Here is a 24,995-nt window from a genome sequence, read left to right as displayed (position 1 = left end):
GGCACCTGGATGCCTCGGTCAGTTAAACATTCAACTCTTGATGTCAGCTCAGGTCTCAATCTCAGGGTCATGAGTTCAAGCCCTGCACTGGGCTCCATGCTATGGAACCCACTTAAAATTTAAAAAAAAAAAAAAAAAAAAAAAGGTTTTAAATTACAAATCATCAGAAAAGAGAATGTTAAGAACTTCACCATCAATATTCATAATTTTAAAATCTAAAATGTGGATGATGGGGCAACTGGGTGGTTCAGTCAGTTAAGGGTCTGTCTTTGGCTCAGGTCATGATCCTGGGGTCCTGGGATCAAGCCCTGCAACAGGCTCTCCACTCAGCAGGAAGTCCGCTTCTCCCTCTCCCTTCGTGAACTCTCTCTTTCTCTCATGCTCTCTCAAATAAATAAATAAATAAATCGGTGTGATTATCAGCAAAGTTCAACCCAGATATCAGAAGCATAAATATATATACAATAAGTATTTAATAAATATTTATTGAATAAAGGAATCCATTTCATCCTTCATAATGCCTGTCAAATTTAACATCTGCTCTTCATCTCTATAGCAACATCCTCAGTCAGAGGCTGTACTGCCTCAGTATACTCAGTTCACACAGTGTTCCTGATCCTGTGTCTTCTCCAGTGTACAATACACAATTACTGCCAGACTAATCTTCCTAAAACACTGTTTTTCTCCAGAAACATACTAGAAAATTTTCCACATCATTTCTATCAGATCTTCCACCTTAAGTTCCTCTTACAATATGGCTATAATTTACCTATCTAAATTTTACTTATTGCTATTCTTCAAAATACATCATGCCTTTCCAACCTTCATGTCTTTGCCTATTCTTTTCCCCTCTATCATATTTTCCTTTTACTTCTCTGCTTTTTAAAACCTACCCAGGAAAAACTCGGGACTCGTGTTGATGAAGTATATGGGTTGGGAAAGCAGATTGTCAGGAGAGAACTATGGCACTGTAGTGTAAGTCACAACAGCAAAATATGATTGATTGTTTCAAAGAATGATTAACTGATTGATCTTGGCTTAGAAAATCTTTTACTAGATTTTTATAAGAATTCTGAAGCACCCATTAATACCAAGTATGCATTTCATTAAGAATAAAAGTATCAGACGGGTGCCTGGGTGGCTCAGTTGGTTAAAGCCTCTGCCTTCGGCTCTGGTCATGATCTCAGGGTCCTGGGATGGAGCCCTGCATCAGGCTCTCTGCTCGGCAGGGAGCCTGTTTCCCCCTCTCCCTCTACCAGCCTCTCTGCCTACTTGTGATCTCTCTCTGTCAAATAAATAAATAAAATCTTAAAAAAAAGAATAAAAGTATCACAAATTGAATGATTTTACATATAATATTGGATAGAAATCTATAAGCGCAATTATTGGCTGAAATAAGATTTTTCCAAATGTTTGTAACATCTTTAACAAAATATATACTAAATGATTCAAGTATTACCTCAGTAAATCAAAGTCCATGAAACTCTAATAACTAAGATACAAATTACAAAATTTGTGTTGACAGATTTTAAGAGGTAAGTATAAACATTTCAAATTATAAAACTTACCTCAGTACAATTCATTGAACATTCAATATCAATATTCAAGATACTGTATAAGCAGTTAGTATGGTGCTAGATAATGTTTTTTACATAGTTAGTAAATTAGGACCTCAAGTTGGCAAATTTAATATTCAAGCCCTGTTTATAGTCTAGCTCATACATACAATTTATCCGGACTACAGGCCAGTCAGTGCCAGAGAGGGAACAAAGAAAGAGAACAAAACTAGGCAAAAACAGACTTAGGATGGGAGGTAATGTGGATAAATCACTCAATGTTTTTATTTATGCAAAAAGTTAATATTCCTATATATTCATATTGCAACATTAATAATTCAATAAGCCACGAGTGCCTACTGAGTAGAATGCAAACCATGTCCATTACTTTGTCATAATAGCAAAGAACAGTAAGATATGGTCTGTGTCTATAGAAGCCTATAATCCAGATGACAAAGGATGTGAGGAAGATAGATGAGGGGGAAATTGAACCAAGGTAGCACCTTATTTTTTCCAGGGGAATAATTACAAGTGCTAGAATCATGATAAAATCACCAGAAATATACAAAATCAGCAATGCAGAGGCTAAAACAAGGGTTCTGCTTATTATGCAACTAGGGGAAAAAAACTTCAGAATTTCTATTAAAAAAAGAAAACAATAAAAAACTATAAACACTTTGGTGGACTATTAATCTCTCATCTCCACTAATATTTTTGTATACTGGAGATTTTTTAAATTGCTAAACGCATCTTTTCCACATAATTAAAAGAAATGTCATCCTTCTCAATGCTGCTATCCCATTCTTCATAAGAAAGCACTGTCAGACTATAGAGTTATTTCAAACCGTTTTCCATGCATATACTATGTAGGCGACAGTTATGAAAATTCTTTACTCTTAAAAATTACTGAGAATTCCAAACAGCTTTTGACTATGGTGGTTATATTTACTGATACCTATTATATTTTAAATTTTTAATGACAAAATTTTAAACACTTGTTACTATAAACCCAGTCATGTCTACATAATAATACATTTTTACCAGGGGCACCTGGGTTGCTCAGTGGGTTAAGCTTCTGCCTCTGGCTCAGGTCATGATCTCAGGGTCCTGGGATCAAGCCCCACATCAGGCTCTCTACTCGGCAGGGAGCATGCTTCTCCCTCTTTGCCTGCCTCTCTGCCTACTCGTGATTTCTCTCTCTCTCTGTCAAATAAATAAATAAATCTTTTTTAAAAAATCTTCCATGAATAAATAATGGGCATAAAAAGCATAGTATAAGGAATACAGTTAGTGATATTGTAATAGCAATGTAAGGGACAGATGGTAACTACACTTGCAGTGAACATAGCATAGTGAATAAATTTGTCAAATCACTAAGTTCTACACCTGAAACTAATGTTACATTGTGTGTCAACTATACTAAAAAAAAAATCATAAATATATAAATATAATAATTTTCCTACAAAGTTATTGAGAAGAGTGGTATATAATAGGATAGTCAATTTGTGTTTTGATTTTTTTCACCCCGTCCCCAAAAAAAGGAATCACTCTCCACCAAGAATTTATCTTTTTACCTTTATTTTTTCTATGTGTGGCAGCCTATCACCACTGTATTTATGGCTTTCAACAAACATACCCTTCTACTATCTACACTTTCATGCAGTTCTCTCCCACATTGATACTGGGCTTGGCAATGTGATCTGTTTTGGCCAAAGGACTTTAACAAGCATAAGCCAGCAGAGGTATGTTCTCTAGAAATACTTCCTCTTTGAAGGTAGCCACCATGCTATAAAAGCTCAGGGATAGACATGAGGCTAAGAAACCACATGGAGAAAGATCTTGGAAGATGAAAGGCCATCTTGGGGATTTTAGCCTCATGTAAGCTCCCAGATAAATGCAGCTACACAAGTGATTTCAGCTAGACTGATTTCAGCTATACAGAGGCAGAACTGCCCCCACTGAACCCAGTCAACCCATAAAATTGCAAGAATTATAAATCTGTGTCATTTTTAAGTTACAAAGTTTGGGGGTAATTTGTCACACAGCAACAGATAACTAATAGAACATACATAGAGAAATTGGTCTCTTTTGGAAAAAAAAAAGTCTGAATATTAACACTTAAGTTAAATCTAATAAGTTAGGGGTTATTACCCATCTTCAAATTTTTTTTCCAGTCCTTTAAAATGACTGATTCCAATTTTTGCTATACAAACAATGTTGTGATAAACTTTCTCATATCTCTGCAACTACTTCTATAGGATAGACTAAGGATGCTGGATCAAAGGTTACTTGTGATTAAAATTTAATTGCCCTCCAAGGGCACCTGGGTGGCTCAGTGTGTTGGGCCTCTGCCTTCAGCTTGGGTCATGATCTCAGGGTCCTGGGATCGAGTCCCACATCGCGCTCTCTGATTGGCAGGGAGCCTGCTTCCTCCTTTCTCTCTCTCTCTTTCTCTCTCTGCCTGCCTCTCTGCCTACTTGTGATCTCTCTCTGTCAAATAAATAAATAAATACTTAATTCCCCTCCAAAAGGGTTATATCATGTTACATATCCTAAGAATAGATGAGAGTGCTCATTTCCCTACAACCTAAACAATTGTAGACATTATTAATATTCTTAATTATTGCCAATTTTGGGGCCAAAAAAGCCACAGTGCAGACTTCTACTTGCATTTCTTCGAAAATCTTCTCAAATGTTTATTATTTCTATTTCCTCTTCTGTGAATTTCCTACTCATACTTTGCTTATGTTTTCTTTTAAATTTATATGTACATGAAGAGTTAAAATGGTGGAGGAGTAGGGGACCCTCATTTCTTCTGGTCCCAGGAATTCAGCTAATTATCAAACCATTCTAAACACCTGTGAAATCAATTGGAGATCTGAGAAAAGAATCACTGCAATTCTGCAAATAAAAAAGCAACCACTTTTTGCAAGGTAGGAGGTGCAGAGACATGAATCCGGGGCAATATAGTAGAAGATAAACCTTGGGGGTAGGGAGCTTGCATAAGGAGGCTACTAGAAAGTATGATAAGGAGCGGTGTGTAAAATCAGAACTGTTAGAAGTCTGCTACATTTGTGGACACCCCTGGCCTAAAGGTGCTCAGGTGGCTAAGCAGGGCAAAATCCCAGGTAGGACAGTTTGGTCTCAGTATCCCCTGGGTGACAAAAAGAATGGAGGTGCCTGACTGAGGCAGAGTTTCCAAGCATCAGAGCGGGAAAGTTGACTGAAAACTGCAAGTCTAGGCACAAGCTTTATGCTCTGTGTTGCCGTAAACCACAAACCCTGGCACGGTAGGGTGACTATCATCGGAGCAGGGCCCCAGCAAAACACAGGAGCCTGGTAAGACCCCTTTTCCTTTTCTCTCCACCACCCCCCACCATTGAATCTACAAATTCAATGCAATCCCTACCAAAATATCATCAACATTTTCACAGAGCTAGAAAATCTTAAATCTTAAAATCTGGCTATGCTGGGTCACAGAAAAGACCCAGCATGGCCAGAGAAATGTTGAAAAAGAAAATCAAAGCTGGTGGCATCACAATTCCAGACTTCAAGCTCTATTACAGAGTTATAATCATCAAGACAGTACGGTACTGGAACAAAAAACAAACAAACAAACAAAACCAGACACATAGACCAATAGAACAGAATTGAAAAGTCAGAAATGGACCATCAGTTCTATGGTTAACTAATCTTCAACAAAGCGGGAAAGAATACCCAATGGAAAAAAGTCCCTATAACAAATGGTGTTGGGAAAATTGGAAACCCATAAGCAGAAGAATAAAACTGGACCATTTTCTTATACCATACACAAAAATAAACTCAAAATGAATGAAACACTTTAAATGTGAGGAGGAATCCATCAAAATCCTAGAGAACGCAGGCAGCAGAAAATTCTGTGACCTCAGCCACAGCAACTTCTTGCTAGTCATGTCTTCAAGGCAAAGGAAACAAAAGCAAAAATAAACTATTGGAACTTCATCGATAAAAAGCTTTTGCCCAACAAAGGAAACAGTTAACAAAACCAAAAGACAACTGACAGAGTGGGAGAAGATATTTGCAAATGTCCTAGCAGATAAAGGGCTAGTATGCAGAATCTATAAAGAACTTATCAAACTCAACACCCAAAGGACAAATAACCCAATCAAGAAATGGGCAAAAGACATGAATAGACATTTCTCCAAAGAAGACATAAAAATGGCCAACAGACACGTGAAAAAGTGTTTCACATCTCTTGGCATCAGAGAAATGCAAATCAAAACCACAATGAGATATCACCTCACACCCATCAGAATGGCTAAAATTAACAACTCAGGAAACAACAGATGTTGGTGAGGCTGTGGAGAAAGGAGAACTCTCTTATACTGTTGGGAACAAGCTGGTGCAGCCACTCTGGAAAACAGTATGGAGGTGCCTCAAAAGTTAAAAATAGAACAATCCTATAACCAAGCAATTGCACTACTAGGTATTTTTCCAAAGGATACAAACATGGTAATTTGAAGAGACACTCGTACCCCAATGTCTATAGCACCAATGTCCACAAGCCAAACTATGGAAAGAGCCCAGATGTCTATAAACACATGAATGGATAAAGAAGATGTGGTATATATAGATGATGGAATTTTACTTTGCCATCAAAAAGAATGAAATCTTGTCATTTGCAATGATGTGGATGGACCTAGAGACTAAAGTCAGAGAAAGACTAGAGACTAAAGTCAGAGAAAGACAATTATCATATGATTTTACTCATCATATGATTATCATATGATTTTATGTGGAATTATGGAAACAAAACAGAGGGTACTTGGGTGGCTCAGTTGGTTAAGCAACTGCCTTTGGCTCAAGTCATGATCCTCGAGTCCAGGATTGAGTCCACATTGAGCTCCCTGTTCAGCAGATGAACATAGAGGAAGAGAAGGAAAAATAAAGTAAAATAAGATGAAATTGGAGAGGGAGACAAACCATAAGAGACTCTTAAGTATGGGAAACAAACTGAGGGTTGGTGGAAGGGAGTTGGGATAGGGGACTGGATAACTAGGTGATGGTCATTTAGAAGGGCACTTGATGTAATGAACACTGGATGTTATATGCAACTGATAAATCACTAAACTCTACCTCTGAAACTAATAATATACTCTGTGTTAATTAAATTGATTTTAAACAAATAAAAAATAAATGTATAAATTAAATATAGAGCTTATCACAGACTATCTTTTTTAAATGCTACAAATACTTTCCCAGTTTTGCCATTTCTCTTTTACCTTTGTTTTTGGTATTTTCATTGTATAGAGTTATATATTTTTACATAATCAAGTCTGATAATTATTTCCTTTATTAATACTGAATTTTGCTTCATAAAAATCTTTTCCAATGTCTTCCTCTAGAGTTATTGCTGTTTTATTTTTTATGTGGTAAATCATTAATTCTTCTGGATTTTTTAAATACACACACACACACATACACACACACACATAGTGTGAATCTAACCTATTCTCCCCAAATGAATAACCAGTAATGTCAACACCATTTATTCAACCATTTCCCAGAGGTAAGAATTAATACATTTAATATACATTAAATTGTCATATACTTGGGTCTGTTTCTGGACTCTTTATTTCAATATCTTTTTTATTATTCCTGATCTCTACCACACTTTTAATTAGTATAATTTAAGTGATTCTATTGACTAGAAATTAAGTGCATAGTATAGTAAAATCCAAATAACAATGACTTAAACAAAAAGTTTATTTCCTTCTCATTAAAAATTAATAGGAAGAGGCTGGCAATCCAGGGCTGGTATGGTAGCAGCTGTCTGTTTTGTTCTACTATCCTAGAAAAATCCTTCCATCCTCAAGCCTACTTCACATTTCAAGATGGCTACCATAGCTATCCTGCTTACATTCCAGGAAATAGTTAAGGAGGAAAGAGGATGTTCTCCTTCTTTCTTTTAAGGAGTCCTCCTCTCCTGAGTCCCTTTTAACTTACATACACAGTAGTGCTCACTTCGGCAGCACATATACACATATAGCTTGTTGGCCAGAATTTAGTATTGATGGACACACACAGTATTATAGAATGCTAAGCAAAATCATCTTTAGCAGAGTGACACACAGTTCACTAGTTAATTTAGTTAATCCTATTCTCAAAACTCTGATAACTGCTTCTAAATGATGAAAGAGTAAGTGTTCTACTTGTGTATATGTTCAAAATTTTTCTCTTTCAGCAAAATATCTCAAAACAGTATAAAGGAGTTGACTAAACACAGAACTATTTAATATTTGTTCAATTAAAAAAAAGAAAGAAATGGCAAAAAAAAATGCATGTTATCTATATTATGGCTAAAAATGGCAAAAAATGTTGAAAATAACTAAGGCAACTCAGCAGGATTGGTTGATGATCAGAGGATATGGCAACTATTAAAGCAATAGGCACCAGCCAAAAGATACACTGCTCTGCCCCTGTTGATTACAACACAGGCAAAGTAATGTTGCTAAGATTATGCAACAAGCAATTAGTTCAAATTAACATTGTATTAAAAAGCATTTTATTCAGTCTTCTTCCAGTTTCTACTTTGAAAAAGCAACCAAGTCTACTGGCAGAGGCTCTTGAACACTTAAGAACGCAAATACTCCATAAACACTTTCTCCTTGCCAAACCAAACAAATTCAGTTGAACTAAATAATCAGCCAGCTGCTTGCCATTGCCTGTACTGTTGGGGGGAGATGAAAAAGAGACGAATAATTATTACTTTCTCCATTGAACCATCCCAATTAGTTTTAAGGTTTTGGCATTGAGCACTGCAAACTGTTCCTTGGGGATAGGTAAATTAAGTGTATTTGGAATTTTGCTACATCCAAGCAGACAAGTCACCCATATTGGTTTGCTAGGGTTACTGTAACAGAGTACCAGATTGTGGCCTAAACAACAGAAATTTATTTTCTCACATTTCTGGAGGCTAGAAGTCCAAGCTCAAGGTGTCAGCAGGGTTGGTTCCTACTGAGAGTCATAAGGAAAGGCTCTGCTCCAGCCCTCCCTCCTTGGCTTGTAGCCATCTTCTCCCCGTGTTTTCACATCATCTTCAGTCTGTCCAAGTCCTGTCCCAATTTCCTCTTATAACGACACCAGTAATTGGACTGGGGACCATCCTGATTACCTCATTTTAGCTTAATCACCTCCATAAAGGCCCCATCTCCAATTACAGTTACATTTTGAGGTCCTGGGCATTAGGGCTTCAACATATAAAAAGGAGGTCAGGAAACATGATTCAGCCCATGATGCAGTTTATTCAGCTGGAATAAATTGGGGTTGTAGCAAGTAATCTCACTCTCTTTTCTTGTTCTAGAGGTGTCTAAATATTATCCATTTATTCATAAACTGAATAGATTGAATGTGTACTATGTCATAGATGCTAGGTTTACAAAGCTGAATATGACATAGTCCCTGGCTTGAAGGATTCATAGTCCACTAGGGGAGACAAGTTAAATCTAAAACATAGCAAGATTAAGTGTCCTTTAATCCCTTATTAAATAAAGCAAGGCAAATCAGGGTATAAGCACACAAAATAAAAACAAATGTTATGAGGAAATGGGGAGGAATGCAAAAGAAAGCCCAATGTAAACTTTACCTTGCAAACTTTTGCTATCATTTGCCACTTTTTCTTCTCTCTTTCCCCAAAATTATAGCATACAGAAATACACTTTCCAAAGCACAGCTCTACTTTAATTTCTTTAAAGCTTTTTCCATTCTAAGTGGCAGTTTTCCCTGTTCTAATGTTGGGAACAAAAGGAAAAGAGAAATGTTAAGAGAACCAAATTCCAGTTGACTTGTGGGTTGAGTTGATGTCTTAGAGTGAGTCACTGCCCTTTTGTAAACTGGAATGAAACTCTCAACCATTAATAAAGTCTGCCAATAGAGGCTCAGAAGTTCAATTCGAAAATGATGGGGGCAAAGGGAGCGTGCAATGAAAAAATACAAGTAAACACAATGAAGGTAATGTGTAGTAGTCGAGCCATAATAATAAAAGCAACAGATCTTGACAGTACTATAAAATTCTGCTTAATTAGTCTCAGTCAGAAACCTAGTGGATCTTATTAAGATAGTTGTTTACCTTGATTTAAAAATTATAGGATGCAAATCTGCAATAAATAGTTCAGTATGATCATGCTGATTCATACTAACTGGGGTAGCAGTGAATTTGTTTCAGCAGAGGTTGAATTATACATTTTTAAGTTTTCAATAATATTAAGTTTTATATGAGTTTAACAAAATGTAACTTAGATGTTGCTTTGCAACTGATTATGAAACTAAAAGTAGTACAACAAAAATTTCTATCTTGGTTCCTCCCCAAGTACTTCAAAGTACTGTAAGAATGTTTAGAATCCCTAAAGTAGTTCAAGCATTTCTTTTCAATTATGCATTATTTCTGAAGAAAGGATTTATAACAGAAAATTAAACATCTGTTTGGACCCTTTCACCAATAACCAATTCCTGACCGATGGAATCTAAGTGCCATAAATCACATTATATAACTATGAACTCTGGAGCTTTACAATCTGTTGACATGGAAAGTATCTACCCTGATTACATCAGTGACCAGCTCAACACCATTTCCATGAAGAGGCTGGCCTTCCTGAGGTGCAACCTAAAACATACACCTGTGTAGCATATTTCTCATAGTGAAAAGAACAAGTTTTAGCCTTACTTTTCCTGATGTCACCTTTCTTGGCCAGTTCTTCCTTTCCTCTCAACCTATCATATTATGGATAAAAAAAGCACTTTATCTTCCCAAAGAAAGGGACTTGTTAAAAATTAAATGTTACACATATGGTAGAGAAGCTTATTGAAAGGAATTCTTTTGGGGTGCCTGAGTGACTCCGTTGGTTAAGCATCTGCTTTTGGCTCAGATCACAATTCCAGGGTCCTTGGTTAGAGCCTCGTATCTGCTCCCTGGTCAACAGGGAGCCTGCTTCTCCCTTTGCCTTTGCCCCTCTTCCCTACTTCTTCTCTCACAATCTCTCTCTCTGAAACAGATAAATAAAATCTTAAAAAAAAAAAAAAAAAAAGGAGTGGCGTCTGGGTGGCTCAGCTGGTAAAATGTCTGCCTTCAGCTCAGGTCATGATCTTGGGGTTCTGGGATCTAGCTCTGCGTGAGGGTCCTTGCTTGGCAAGAAGTCTGCTCCTCCCACTCCCTCTGCTTCTGCCTCTACCTGGTGCTCCCACTGCTTGTGTGCTCTCTCTCTCTCTCTCACTCTTTCTCTCTGTCAAATAAATATATGAAATCTTTTTTTAGAAAAGGGAATCTGGGGTGCCTGGGTGGCTCAGTGGGTTAAGCCGCTCCCTTCGGCTCAGGGTCCTGGGATCGAGTCCCACATCGGGCTCTCTGCTCAGCAGGGAGCCTGCTTCCCTCTCTCTCTCTCTGCCTGCCTCTCCGACTACTTGTGATTTCTCTCTGTCAAATAAATAAATAAAATCTTAAAAAAAATAAATAAATAAAAATAAAAATAAAAAATAAAAAAGGGAATCCTTTTATAAAACATTTTAAATACAAAATGCAGTTAACACAAATTATAGCAACATAGTTAAAATTTCTCTTCCACTTCTTTCTACTTGGAGAGTAATCATACCTTACAGTCCTTTTGCACAACTTCCCCTCTAGTGCTTTTAACACACCTCAACAAACAAAAAAAGCAACATGGCACAACAAACAGTCCAAAACACTTGTGCTCATTTTCAGCAAATTACTTAAACTTTCCAATCTCAATCTCTCCACTGTGAAAAGTAGTGATAATGTCTGCATCACAGGAATGTTTTAGGGATTAAAAATAATACAAATAAAGCACACCATAGAGGCTCAATAATCATAGCTCTAATTATTACTAACAAAGGATTTATCAATTGGACAACTGAGAATGCATTTCAGAAGCTTACAGTTCCTAAGAGGGGAGATTGCAGGGCTGTGGATAGGAGGAAGCCTTCATTATATTCTAATGCTCTCCAGTTACTTTCATCTTTATTTATTCTTCACTGATTAACTTTTGATTTAGTAGCCTAATCTCTTGCCACTGCCTCCAATTATTTCACCATCAATTTATTCCTTATCCCCTTTACAGTGTGTATTTGGTTCTCATCCATACTTTCCATCACTTAGAAATGACAAATCTGGGGCACCTGGGTGGCTCAGTGGGTTAAAGCCTCTGCCTTCAGCTCAGGTCATGATCTCAGAGTCCTGAGATTAAGCCCCACTATGGACTCTCTGCTCAGCAGGGCCCCTCTCTCTCTGCCTGCCTCTCTGCCTACTTGTGATCTCTGTCTGTCAAATAAATAAATAAAATCTTTAAAAAAAATAATAAATGACAAATCTATTGGTTTTTTTTTTTTTCCCTCAATATTCTTTCTCTTTAACCTTGCCACAAGCATCTTCCTTTCCAAAACTCTAAGAAGACTTCACTGTCCTCAATATTCTGGTTCTATCACCCACATAACCATTCTGAGTTTCTCTACTTCTTGAACAGTCCATTTGATATGCACATTTCTATCTCCCCTACTTAGACACTTCTCTCTCCAACTCATTTCTAGGATATTTCCACTTTCCCTTCCATTCCCTTATCAGGACCCACTTGAAGGTTCATAATTTCCCAAAATAGTCTCTCCCTCTTCTACACTACTAAAGTATACACTGCTTGGTGGGCTATGTTGCTACTCCATCCACCACAGTAATATCTATGGATTAACAAATCAGCAAGAACATTGAAATTTTAGTTCAAAAGGGAATATATAAACCTGGCACGTTTAAAGAGGTCAGACTGGCAACATCTCATAGCCCCATGGACAGTGTGATGTGTACATGATCACAACCAATATCCTAAACTAAATGAATCCTTTACGTTTGAAAGGGAAAGAAAACCCAGGCAAGCTCAAAAAGATTCAAATAGAGTTTATAAGGAGCACTTGGGTGGCTCAGTTAAGCATCTGCCTTTGGCTCAGGTCATGACCCCAAGGTCCTGGGATCAAGCCCCATGTTCCTTCTCAGCAGGGAGTCTGCTTATCCCCCTCCCTCTGCCCTTCCCCATGGTTCCCACTCTTTCTCTCTCTCTCTCTCAAATAAATTTTTAAAAATCATTTTTTTTTAAATAGAGTTTATAACTGCTAGCCCAATTTAAGCACCTTTAGGGCTTACATTATTCTCTCAAATTTCCAAGCCTAAACATCATTCTATAAAAGAGTAAACATAAATCTTCCAATAGATGAAGCCTCAAATAATCTTCATAGTACAGTTTAAGAACTTATATACAATGTTTTCATTAAGTCAAGTACAAATAACTGAATGAATCCTTATGCATTTGTATGAGAAAGCAACTAATGTTCAACAGTTCATCAAAAGACTCTTTGTTCAGAAAAACAAACACCAAACAAATACCACTTAACATTTACTACTAAAAGTCTATCCTGATGCAAGCCTCAATAATGACAAATATTTAAACTAAAATGGAGAAGTACTATTTCCACAATTTCTGGAAATTTTATCTGTGTTGCACTTAACATTCTTTACAAGGTACAAACTAGATTCAGGAATGCAAATTGATCTTGAATCCGCAATAAATTAAAATGTAAATTATATAAAGTACATTATACAATTATCATCCTATTCCCATTCTGGAACTTCCTACCATAACCATACTTGGATGTATTTGTTAGAAAACAGCAAAAGATATGATATCACAAAAAACAGACTAGTAAAAATTATGACAAGTTTACCAAAAACTGAAATTAATTAGGCAAAAAGGAAAACAGTAAGACACTCAAAATAATTAAATAATAATTAAATTAAATTAAATTAATAAAAAAATTAATTAAATTCCTTATTCTCAGTAACTGAGAATAAGGAAAGAATATGATGAGGAAAAAATTAGGGTACTAAAAACATGAGCATCAGACAGGACTTTAGCTTAAACTCTCTACCCCTATCTAGTTGCTGAACAAGTATTTTCACCACTGCGAGTCTCAGTTTCTTTCTCAGTTTCTTTATCTATAGACTAAGGATAATAATATATCTCACAAACCTGTGCAAAGATTAAATGAAATTAATTATACAAAGTACTTAGAAAGTAGCACATATGAAAGTCTCAAAAATTGTATTCAACCCAAAATGCCTAGTCATTTTTACAGCTAAATTATTTCAGACCTTAAGGAAGAGATTAATTGCCAGAGCATACAAAAGATGGAAAGACACTCTCTCTCTTTTATTTTTCTATAACTTTATTACATTATGTTAGTCACCATACAGTTCTCTCTCTCTTTTAAAGATTTATTATTTATTTGAGAGAGAGAGAATGCATGGAGGGAAGGGATAGAGGGTGAGGGAGAGAATCTCCAGTAGACTTCCTGCATAGTGGGAAGCCATATTTGGAGCTCAATCTCATCACCCTGAGATCATGACCTAAGCTGAAATCAAGGGTCAGAAGCTCAGGGCACCTGGGTGGCTCAGTGGGTTAAAGCCTCTGCCTTCGGTTCAGGTCATGGTCTCAGAGTCCTGGGATGGAGCCCCACACTGGGCTCTCTGCTTGGCGGGGAGCTTGCTTCCCCCTCTCTCTGCCTGCCTCTATGCCTATGTGTCATTGTGTCATCTCTGTCTGTCAAATAAATAAATAAAATCTTTAAAAAAAAAAAAAAAGAGATTCAGAAGCTAAACTGACTGAGCCACTCAGGTGCCCCTCCCTCTTATTATTTTGCAAAGCTAGTACATTCAGAAACCGAAACCTGAAAAAGGTAATGTAAGAGGAATATTAAAGATAACCTCACAAAGCAATCAAATCTAGCACTACTCTAAAGAAGTACGCTATTATCAAGTTGTTTTTACAAAGACAACTGTCTTTACAAAGACAGCAAATGTTTGGTGAAATCTATTAGGAAGTCCTCCAACATAATTCATCAACCAATAGGTAAAAGAAGAAAAACTATATGATCATCTCAATGTATATCAATGAAGGTATGTGATTATTTAGTATCTTTTTCCAGTTAAATCTCAATTCCGAACAGGAGTTAAGGAAGACTAATTTCTTAACATGCTAAAAAAAAAAAAAAAGAAGAAAAAGTTTTCAGAAAGAATACACAACTGTGAGACACTGAAGGCATTCTCACTCAAAGGAGAAATAAGCCAAAGATGCTCACTAGTCACTAATAAAATTTAACATTACTCTAGACATTTTTTTCATTTTTTTCAAAGATTTTATTTACTTATTTGACAGACAGAGATCACAAGTAGGCAGAGAAACAGTCAGAGAGAGAGGGAGAAGCAGGCTCCCTGCTGAGCAGAGAGACCAATGTGGGGCTCCATCCCAGGACCCTGGGATCATGACCTGAGCTGAAAGCAGAGGCTTTAACCCACTGAGCCACCTAGGCACCCTACTCTAGACATTTAATGTAAAGCAAGAAATAAGGATTAAATATTGGCAAGATAAAATTATCATCATTTACAAATGCTGTAACTGCTGTATTACAAAATCCAATAGAAACCTAAGAATTAAGGGGCACCTGGGTGACTCAGTCAGTTGAGCATCCAACTCTTGACTTCAACTCAGGTCATGATCTCAGGGTCCTGGGATTAACTCAGCAGGGAGTCTGCCTCAGATTTGCTCCCTCTCCCTCTGCTCCTCATCCCCATACTGGTGTTAGCTCTCTCTCTCTCTCAAATAAATAAATTTAAATCTTTTTAAAAAACTGTAAGAGTTAATAATTTCATAAAATGACTAGTTAGGAAATAATATACATAAATCACCAACTTTTCTATCTTGCATTGGAAAGATGCAATCTTCTTTAAAATACAATGAAAAAGGATTCCACTGGCAAAAGCAAGTTTTAAAAAATAAAAAAATTACTTTAAAAAGAGGCAGAACCACATGAAGAAAACTATAAAACACAGAGTCTTTTAAAAATGACTGGGAGCATCTGGCTGGCTTAGTCAGTAGAGCATGTGAATTTTGGTCTCAGAATCGTAAGTTCAAGCCCCACATTGGGGGTAGAGTTTAGTTAATAAAAAAACAAGAAAATAATTTTTTTAAATGACTTGAAGAAATGATGAAAATATTGTAAAGATATCACATCTACCTCAAAAAAGTTAATTTGAAATCCCACTGGGGTTTTTTGAGATCTTAATAAATTGAATTAAAGGCAATTTGAAAAAAGAAATATATGAGAAATGCTAAAAATGTTTTGAGAAAGATAATAGGAATTCCCACAACCATACAGTAAGGTACATTAAAAAGTTACGATAAAGTAAGACTGTTTGAAATTACTGGAACAAAAAATAAACAGCCCCAAGAAGTAGAATAGAAAGCCTAGAGGAAAAAAAAAAAAAAAAAAAAAAAAAAAAAATATATATATATATATATATATATATATATGCCACTAATAATTAATGAGATTTAAAAATATAGAAAATACAGTTTTTCATGTCAAAAACATCAAAAACTTTTTTAATTCATAGTGCTGAAAATGGAGAATTGTCAGTATTCTCATGCATAACCAAAAAAATGGATATTAACCCTTTCTGGAAAAGGTTGGAAATGGATATTAACCCTTTCTGGAAAGCAATCTATTACTATTTATTAAAAATAATTAAAATATGCATACCTTTTGATCTCAGAATTTATCCTAAGGAAATAAAGATACAGACAATGATTAATCTATCAAGCTAACTGCTACACTATTCATTCAAAATTATTGGAAAGAGCTTAAATTTTCAACACTTGAAGTAAATGACAGTAAATCCATATTCTGGAATATTAACCATAGATTTAAAATGATGCTTTTCCATAAAAGAATATTTTATTGACTCAGATAAGCATTCATTCAATTAAGTGGAAAAAAGCTAGTAACAAAACAGCATGTACAAAAAAAAAAGCAAAAACATAGTATTTTCACTATGGTTTCTTTTTTTTTAACACAAAAATGTAAATACCCATTAAAAAGAACTTATAAAGATATTCACTAATATGTTAATATTATCTCTGGGTAGAGGCATTATAAATGTTATTATCATGTATGCATCCCTAAGTTTTCCAAATTTCCTACAGTTATTATATCTTACATTAGTAATTATGAAAACAAAGAATGTTTACAAAACTGCTATCACTATAGTAACAATTGTATCTAAAATCATGCTAACATTGATACCCCCGCTCTTTTAGGCTGCACAAAAATTAGGGATGTCTAGGTCAGATCATACTTTGATACTCTAATCATAGTGAAAGAAATTTTCAGAACTTTAAAAATCAGACAAAAGTTTTTGCTCCATTTTATTTATGATCAAGTACAATGTACAATATTTAGAATTAACCATTCTGCTTTCAGCCCCCTGCCAGAGGTAAAAATCAAAAGGGAGGAATGAGCCCTAGACATCAGAACTGGTAGAGTTCAACTTTTAAATATATCCAAATACTGAGCCAGAAATAATAAAGAGAGAGAGAGAGAGAGAAAAGAGAAGGGAGAGAGGGAGGGAGGGAGGAAGGGGAAGGAAGGGAGTGGGGGGAGGGGAGGGGAAATATAAATATTACCTTTCTCAGGATAGAAAGTATGGGCCTTTGACAACTTCTAATCACAACCCTTCATAGTCTCATTTGGGAGACAGAGCAATGATTTTACCCTCCAATGTATTTAAAGCATATATCCAAAGGGCAAACATACAGGATTTCTTCTGAGGATAAAGATGATTTTTAAATGTTAAATATTCTCTTTCCTCAGTGCAGATATGCAGCCTAACTCCAACAGGACCAAAAACACTCTGGCAGTACTTGGCTCACCATAATAAGCAATAGTCAAACTGTTAATTCCATCTGCTCCCCTCCAAAAAAATGACAAAGCCTTACATGGTGGTGCCAGGGGTCCCAAGCTCCATTTAAGGAGTTTTCCAGAGCAGCATCCATTTCCACAATATTAAGATGCTCTCTAGTTTTTTTGAGTACTCAAAAAATCAGTCTTGATACTACATGATGACGATGTAGATGCTGATATCAAAGAAATGTGCTATCTTTAACATCATATTCTAATTGCTTCCAAATTGTCTTCCTTTGTTATTTACCAAAGCTCTGAGTGTCATCCATTTCCATCTCCTCAAGGATTCAGTTCCTGTAAATATCTCATCTTCCCTAAATCTCTTACTTCTCACTTTCTTTATGCATGTAAAGAAACAAACGTAACACTCCTTCAACTTTTATCCCTCTTCAGTGGTTTTCAACCTTGCCTGCACGTTGCAATTACCCAGGGAACTTTAATATACCTGTGCAACTAGTCTATAGTAACAAAAAGTAGAGCAGTGGTTTCCTGAGAATGAGAGGGAGAAATTACAAATGGACACAAGGAAGCTTTTGGAGGTGATAGATATGTTCATTATTTTGATTGTGGTGATAGTTTTAGAAATGAATACCTATGTCAAACATTAAACTGCACACTTTAAATATGTGTAGTTTATTACATGCCAATTATATTACAACAAAGCTGTTGAAATAAATATAACGCTTGGGTTCCACCTCAACCCTAAATTGGGATGGGCTTTCCCCTGGAAATGAAGATTTTTTTTTTTAAGATTTTATTTATTTATTTGACAGAGAGATCACAAGTAGACAGATAGGCAGGCAGAGAGAGGGAGAGAGGGAAGCAGGCTCCCTGCTGAGCAGAGAGCCCGATGCGGGCCTCGATCCCAGGACCCTGAGATCATGACCTGAGCCGAAGGCAGCAGCTTAACCCACTGAGCCACCCAGGCGCCCGAAATGAAGATTTTTAAAAGCTCCCCAGATAATTGTAAATGTGCAGCTATGAATGAGAACCACTGCTCTATAGCAATCATTCTCTTCCTTCTTCAGCTTTCTTGAAATACTTCACTCAAGTATGTCTATTTTATCATCACCCATTCCTTCTCAATCTTCCCAAGACTGCTTTCTGAACCACGACTCAGTCAAAAACTGTACTTGTTAAAGTCACCTATGGAATCCTGACCAATTCCCTGGTCCCTGGAGTCCTCTCCTTACTTGACACCTCTTTACAGCATTCAAAATTGTTGACCCATTCCCCCTCTATTTGAAATTCTCTCCTTCCTTAGCACCTTTTTTGATGTTCCCCCTACCTTTCTAACTACTACTCTTCTCTTTCACACTATTCCTCTACCCATTTCTGCTTTTTATCAGTCTGTACTCCAGCTGCTGCTTTGATCATACGAAAAGCTTTCTCTGAATCATTTCAATATAACCAAATCAATACAGCTTCAATCCAACCCCCAATCTGCCCTGTAATCCTGATTTCCTTTGTAAATTCCACGCCCATGGATCCAACTGCCAATTGACATCTTGACCTGAATGCTCCACAGCTTCCTCAAATTCAAAAAAAAACCACAAATAGAACTTAAACCATCTTCCCTCACTTCCAGTTACTAGAACCAAGTAAAATCCTCAGAGTCCTGACTTCTCCTTTCTTTCCAAAGGTGACAAAACCTATCAGATTCTTCCTCACTGTGTCAGGGTAAGAGTTTCAAACAAAAATTCATTAAATGGCTTCTTACTCATTGCCTTCAATCCAATCCCTATAGCCAAGGAAACCATGCCCTGGTCTACCATCCTCACTATTCTCATCTTCCACTGTTTCCTTATCTAACCCCTGCATTCAGGTCATGTTAATGTCAATGTCATTGACAATGACTTCTCCAAACTGCCATAGTTTCTCATGCCTTTTTGCCTTCTCACTTATTCTCCTCTTGGAAAGTTACTGACCTCCTACACTTGGCTAAATTATATTTCAAAACTGCACTGTGTGCTCCTGACTCCCCCTACATCCAAATTGATTTAGCTATCTCCTACTCTGCTCCCTTACTACACTAGGCATATCTCAATTCACATTTATCCCATGGTATTATAACTGTTACTTGATCTGTCTTGTATATCAGAGAGTAAATTTCTTGATGACAAGCATTATGACATCCATTTCTGCCCTAGAACATATTCAGCCTGGGGCAGTGTAAAATAAATATATGTTTGACATAATTTCAATTCTTTATAAAACATAAACTTGATACCCCCAAAATGGTACTGAAACTAACATTTTTCAAAGATTTTAAATATTCATTATAAAATAAATATCATGCAACAGGATCCTGAACAAGACAGTTGACTAAAAGATATGTTTAAACTCCGTCAAAACAACACCACTCTAAGAAATGCAACCAAGATTAGATTTCATAAAATAGAAACACAACAAAGAAAGTATAGCAAGAATAACATACTGACCTAACCAACACCTTATCCGGGTATCTATATCCAAGTACTGTTAATGTTGATAATTAAGAGGTTTTATAGTCCCTCTACAATAGAAATTATAGTAAATCAAAAAGAGAATAAAATAAGCCTAAGCCAAATCCAGAATTTTTTAATCTAAATATGTGATGGTTTTCCCCTTAGCCACTTTATTTATTTTTTGAATAAATGACTTTAAAGCTACTATTGGCCAAGCAGATCTTAAAATTTTTTTTCTTGCGTTTCCCTGCGCTTCAAAAAAAAAAAAAAATGGTGTTTGGGACCAATATTCATCTTGTAAACCTTAAAATGTATTAACCCAAAGAAAAGATGCTTAGAAACTGGAGGGAGGGCCAGCCAGTCCGTGGGTGTTAGGAGAATGTTCTTACGGAAAACAACCCTCCTGGGTCTATCACATTGACTCAAGGTTACACCGATCCTATGACTCTATGCAGATAAGATTTTAAAAGCTGAAAACCTCAAACTGTCAAGTGTTACACGAACCAGAGATGTGGCATATCAGCTCCCAAAATTACTGTGTGACCCAAAGGACAAATAATTTGTAAAAGGACAGCTTGGTCCTACTGCCTCTCGTAAGGTGTCTGAAATTAGTAGCTGCCTGTTGGAACAAACTCCCCCTACCTGAAGAGCGGAGACGCTGCCGGGCGCGTGGTAGCGTTTTTACCAGAGACTCGATCCTGTGCAGTATGAAACCACTAGGGCAAAATTCAAATCTTTCAGGAACGCCTGAACTTAGGGGTACAGAGCATAGTTGTGCACGTTGAAGGGCGGATACGCAGTTTTGCTGAAGCCTGCAAACTTGGGGTCTTTTAAAGCAACCATTTTCAGACAAACCCCCGACGATTCCCGAGCACGTTAAAAAAATCAACCTCGGGAGAGGAATAACTCCTAGACGGGAGCAAGTGCTGAAGAGGGGATCTCCAGTGTAATGACCAAGGAAGGAATCGTAGCTGCTTTCTGAATCTCACCGCCCCGGGAGACACACCAAGGACCCAGGCGATCGCTGCTTTTAAAGATGGGGCGGGGGGGGGGGTCGACGGTGACCATTTTGGTCACTAGACTAGACACACGGATAGCGGTAACCTCCCTGAACTGGGAGAGGCCAGGCCGGAGCATCAGCCGCGACGGGATGGGGGTGCCCCACCCCCCGGCTGAGGGGCAGCGGGTCCGGCCCAGGCGGCTGCACCCTGGGCACGCCCCGAGTCTGGACTGCTTCTTGCCGGGAAAGAGAAAGACCCGAGTCCACGCTTACAAAGCTGCCGCCGCCCAGTCAGCAAACGGGCTGAGCCCAACTTCGGGGCAAGCAGCCGCCGGCCGCAGCCCACTCACCCGACCCCGCTGCTCCGGCTCCTCCGACGTCTCTAGCGCCCAGTGCCTTCTCGCGCCCACTCGCGGCGCCTCGCGAGGGAGCCGTTACCCCCAACGAAGGCGCCGCCCCGGGGACAAAGTCCCGGTCCCCTCCCCGCCGCCGCCTCGCCCCGGCTCCTCCCTGACAAAAAAGTTATCCGTTGCCGGCCGCCCTGGGGGCCCGGCGTGGGTCGCTCGGTCGAACTCACCAGAACGGCTCCCCGAGCTCCACCTCCAGAATCTCGACTTGTCTGGCTCGCAGCGACAGCGACAGCGGCTGCTCCGCTTTCTCCTGAGTAGCAGCACCACCTGCCCCCCTTCTTCCTAACACAACGGGTCCCAGCGAGCCATCTTCCCCCTCAGCTCACTGACTGACAAGCCAGCCCCGGGAGCCGCCACTGCCGCCAGCCACTCTGATAGGCACGGCGAGAGACCCGTCTCCAGGCAGCCAACCACCACCGCCCCACTCCGGTTCGGCCTATCGCCGTGTCCTGAGGCGGGACCAGGACAACTTCTTTACCAATGAGAATCTTCCTCTGCTAGGCCTGGGGCGGAGCCATGAGGTGGGAGGGAGGGCGACTTAGATGGGCGTGTTCTGAGCACTGGGCGTGGTCGGGGTGCCAAAGGGAAAATGATTGACGGTAGGATTTGTTGCAAGGCTAGTGAGAGTGATCAACTCGGGTCTCTCACACCCAGAGCCAATCGGATTTATAGCCCTCTCAGAAGAAAATAAGCCTTTCGGAGTGATGTTAACCCTAATCACGGAAGATAAACTAACACATTTTAATTTCTTGGTCGGGAGGATTTACTTCCCATTAAATCGAGTCACAAGAATTTATTAAAATCTTATCAAATACCAAGAGGGAAAAAAATGTATGCTTTTGCAAAATGGTCTTTAAAATTCTTCCCACCTTATTACACATTGCTTTTGGCCTTGACCTCAAAAAAGTCAAGCACAATTCCCCAACTTTCTCTCCAAGAGCTATTTTTCTCCATATTCCCTCCCCACCCTTATTCCAAACACGTACTAAATATTTTGCGAGGCTACCAGAACCCGAGCACATGTGAACCAGCTCCTACATATATGGATCCTCTTTTTGACCTTGTCAACTCCTCCTATCACATCCCTCTCAAGTGCAGTCAGAATTAATTAGAAGAGAAATGGACTTCAACCTGGAAGACAGGAAGTCATTCTGGGTTTATACCACAGAGAGGAAGGACTTTAAAGCAAGCACCAAATGATCTTTTTAAGCATGCCAAATACACGAATAACAAGCACATAAATAAGAAAATACTTGATATCAAACAGGCATCAAGCAAACAATTTCAGGTAACCATTAGGGCAGTCAGCATCTCCTTTCCAAGAGCATAGCCAAATTTATAAGCAAATAACAAAATATAGTGATGGGGCAATAAAACTAGGTTTAATGAGCAACGGAAACACAAAGGAAGAAATTATTATGTTTGGGAAGGTCAAAGAATTTCACAAGGAAGGTAATGTTTGAGTTGGATCTTAAAAGGTAAATAGGAGTTTGCCAGAAAAGAAACTCAAAGGGCATTTTAGTAAAAAGGAACAGCAAGTTCAAAGGCATCAAATTGTAAAAGGGCACTTAGGTGTTGGGGAACACTGAGAAAGTAGGTAGGACTAAAGGTAAGTAGCAGCCAAAAAGGTAAAAGCAAAAAGTTGAGATGAGTTTTTAAAAGGCCTCATGAACTACACTTCTAAGTGTAGTTATATACTAAGGTTTTTAGAAGAGCACCATTCAACAGAGCTTTCTGTAGTGATGGAAATGATTTGTATTTGTTTTGTCTAATATGACAGCCACTAGCCACTTACCTATGGCACAGTTAGGAGGAACTTTTTTTTTTTTTTAAAGAAAGACAGACTGCCACCTGCCACACCTCATTTGGATGTGTCTGGAGTCTTAGAAGTTTGACTACCTTCCCTTCTCCTATAAATGGACCTTGAGAGCTTGTTTGTAGGTTCTAACAGGGGAGCACAGCTACTGAAAGAATGATCTTCCTCTCTCAGTGCAAGTTGTCCTCTTTGACCTACATTCGGCTTTGAGAGGGGAAGAGGACACCCACCCAGGAAGACAGATCAGCCAAATTAACCCTAGCAATCAATGAGATGACAGATGTCATAGCCAGATTGTTCTGACATTAGGAACTCACTTTTTCTTATCTGGGTGTGAATCACTCCCATATTGGACATCTCAGGTTTAGACCTCATTCTGTAGGCAATAAGGGACAAACAGAAGCTTTTAATGATGCAGACAATTCAATCAGCTTTCTTCTAAAGAGTGAGAATCCTAAAGACAATGTATAGAGTGTCTATTCTCTTTGAAGGGAATCTTGACAAATCAAACGTAGGCTGCTGGCAGAATAATTTAGGTCACCTGGGCCAGAGCCTGGCCAGGGGAAGTGTTGGCCCAAAGGAATAGGGACAGGAAGATTCAGAAAGTACATTATACTCTAACATCTTAGAGAACACAATGGGTCAAAACCTGAGAAACTGAATTTTGCTAAGTCCTGGTAGAATAGGGAGTAGAAGAGTTAGGAGACAAAGGGGGAAAGGAAGCCAAAGGGTCATGTAGAATAAAAAATAGGAAGAGAGCAAGAATGAGCAGGGTACAAGTATACAATTAGTTTTACTGGCCACTGGCCATGTGACTGGTGCATTGGCTTGATTTAAGGAGCCAAAGAGTCTGACATTAGAAAAGCACAGTAGGACCAGAGCAAGACTCCAGGAGAAACAAAGGCCTGAACCACACTGGTGGAAGTGAGAATGGAAGGAAGGGAAAAGTATCAATTGACTTCCTACACTGTGCAAAACCTTCAGCTCGTCAAAGATACAAAGTAATGCTAGAAGCTTACAGTGTAAGTAGCTGGATAACAAACATAAAAAAGTGAGAATAATCTATTTAACACAGTAGAAGAGAAGACACAAAGCAGAACACGACTGATGCATTATTTAGATTATTTTCTAGGAAATAACTGCTTTGTGAGTTCGGAAGAGGGAGCAAGACCTCTAGTCAAAAGCAGTCAGAAAAGGCTTCATGGAGGAGGCAAAAATTGAGCTTATTTTGAAAAATGGGCAGGAATTTGAATCAGAAAAAAAATGTGTGAGGAGGAGACACTTGGAATGCCTGAAAAAAGGAATAGAAGAAGCAAAGCACAAGAAATGTACATAGAGCATGGGAAGCTAGATGAGCTGCCTCGCACTCAGCAAGCTGGGGAGGTGAGGGGAGATGATAATAGGAAATTGACCTTGAAGGCAAATGCAAATGTTCAGTCCTTTTTTCTTGCCTAGTGGCTTCTGATCTGCTCCTTAGAATTGCTTAGGATGCCTTTCAAAAATATCAATGCCCAAACCACATCCACACCAAATAAATCAGAAAACTGGAAGGTGGGGCATGGAAATAGGGATTATTTTAAAAGCTTTCCAAGTAATTCTAACATACCGCCAGAGTTGAGAATAGGGGAATGACATCATATTTTACTCATGCTAAATCAGGACTGCGCATAGGCTCGGCTGAATAGAGACACAGAGACTGAAAACTGCCTACGTATATTTACATATTTGTTTCCTTTCTGCAAGACAGGAAGCAGTTTTTCCCCTGACTTCACTTCCTGTTTTACTGTGGTGAGATGATATAGAAGACAATTTAAGTTAAGTCTGCCTTCTAAGTCAGAATAAAATTAAAACACAAATTTATGTTTGCAATCCACTCTCCTTTCCACCACAATTTGTGCATATAAAAGTAATTTCCAACAATAACAGTCTGCAGTTAAC

General features: G+C 38.2%; 1 protein-coding gene across 6 annotated transcripts in view; it reads right to left on the bottom strand.

The window, feature by feature from the left end:
* FAM126A (family with sequence similarity 126 member A) overlaps window positions 1-21,632 on the bottom strand; it is a 131,531-nt gene extending 109,899 nt beyond the window's left edge. For 2 of the 6 annotated variants that reach the window (XR_004276721.1, XM_032304232.1), the window contains exon 1: window positions 21,409-21,630. The gene's annotated coding sequence lies outside the window, so the exon portion shown is untranslated. Of the gene's footprint in view, window positions 1-21,181; window positions 21,388-21,408 lie in introns of those variants that run through there. The other 4 variants (XM_032304237.1, XM_032304235.1, XM_032304238.1 and 1 more) reach the window with 3 other exon arrangements.
* Between the last annotated feature and the right edge of the window lie 3,363 nt (window positions 21,633-24,995).

The sequence above is a fragment of the Mustela erminea genome, chromosome 11 (genome assembly GCF_009829155.1).
Source record: "Mustela erminea isolate mMusErm1 chromosome 11, mMusErm1.Pri, whole genome shotgun sequence".
NCBI classification, from domain to species: domain Eukaryota; kingdom Metazoa; phylum Chordata; class Mammalia; order Carnivora; family Mustelidae; genus Mustela; species Mustela erminea.
The sequence above is the reverse complement of the archived record's forward strand: the minus strand, read 5'-3'. Positions and strand labels throughout refer to the sequence as shown.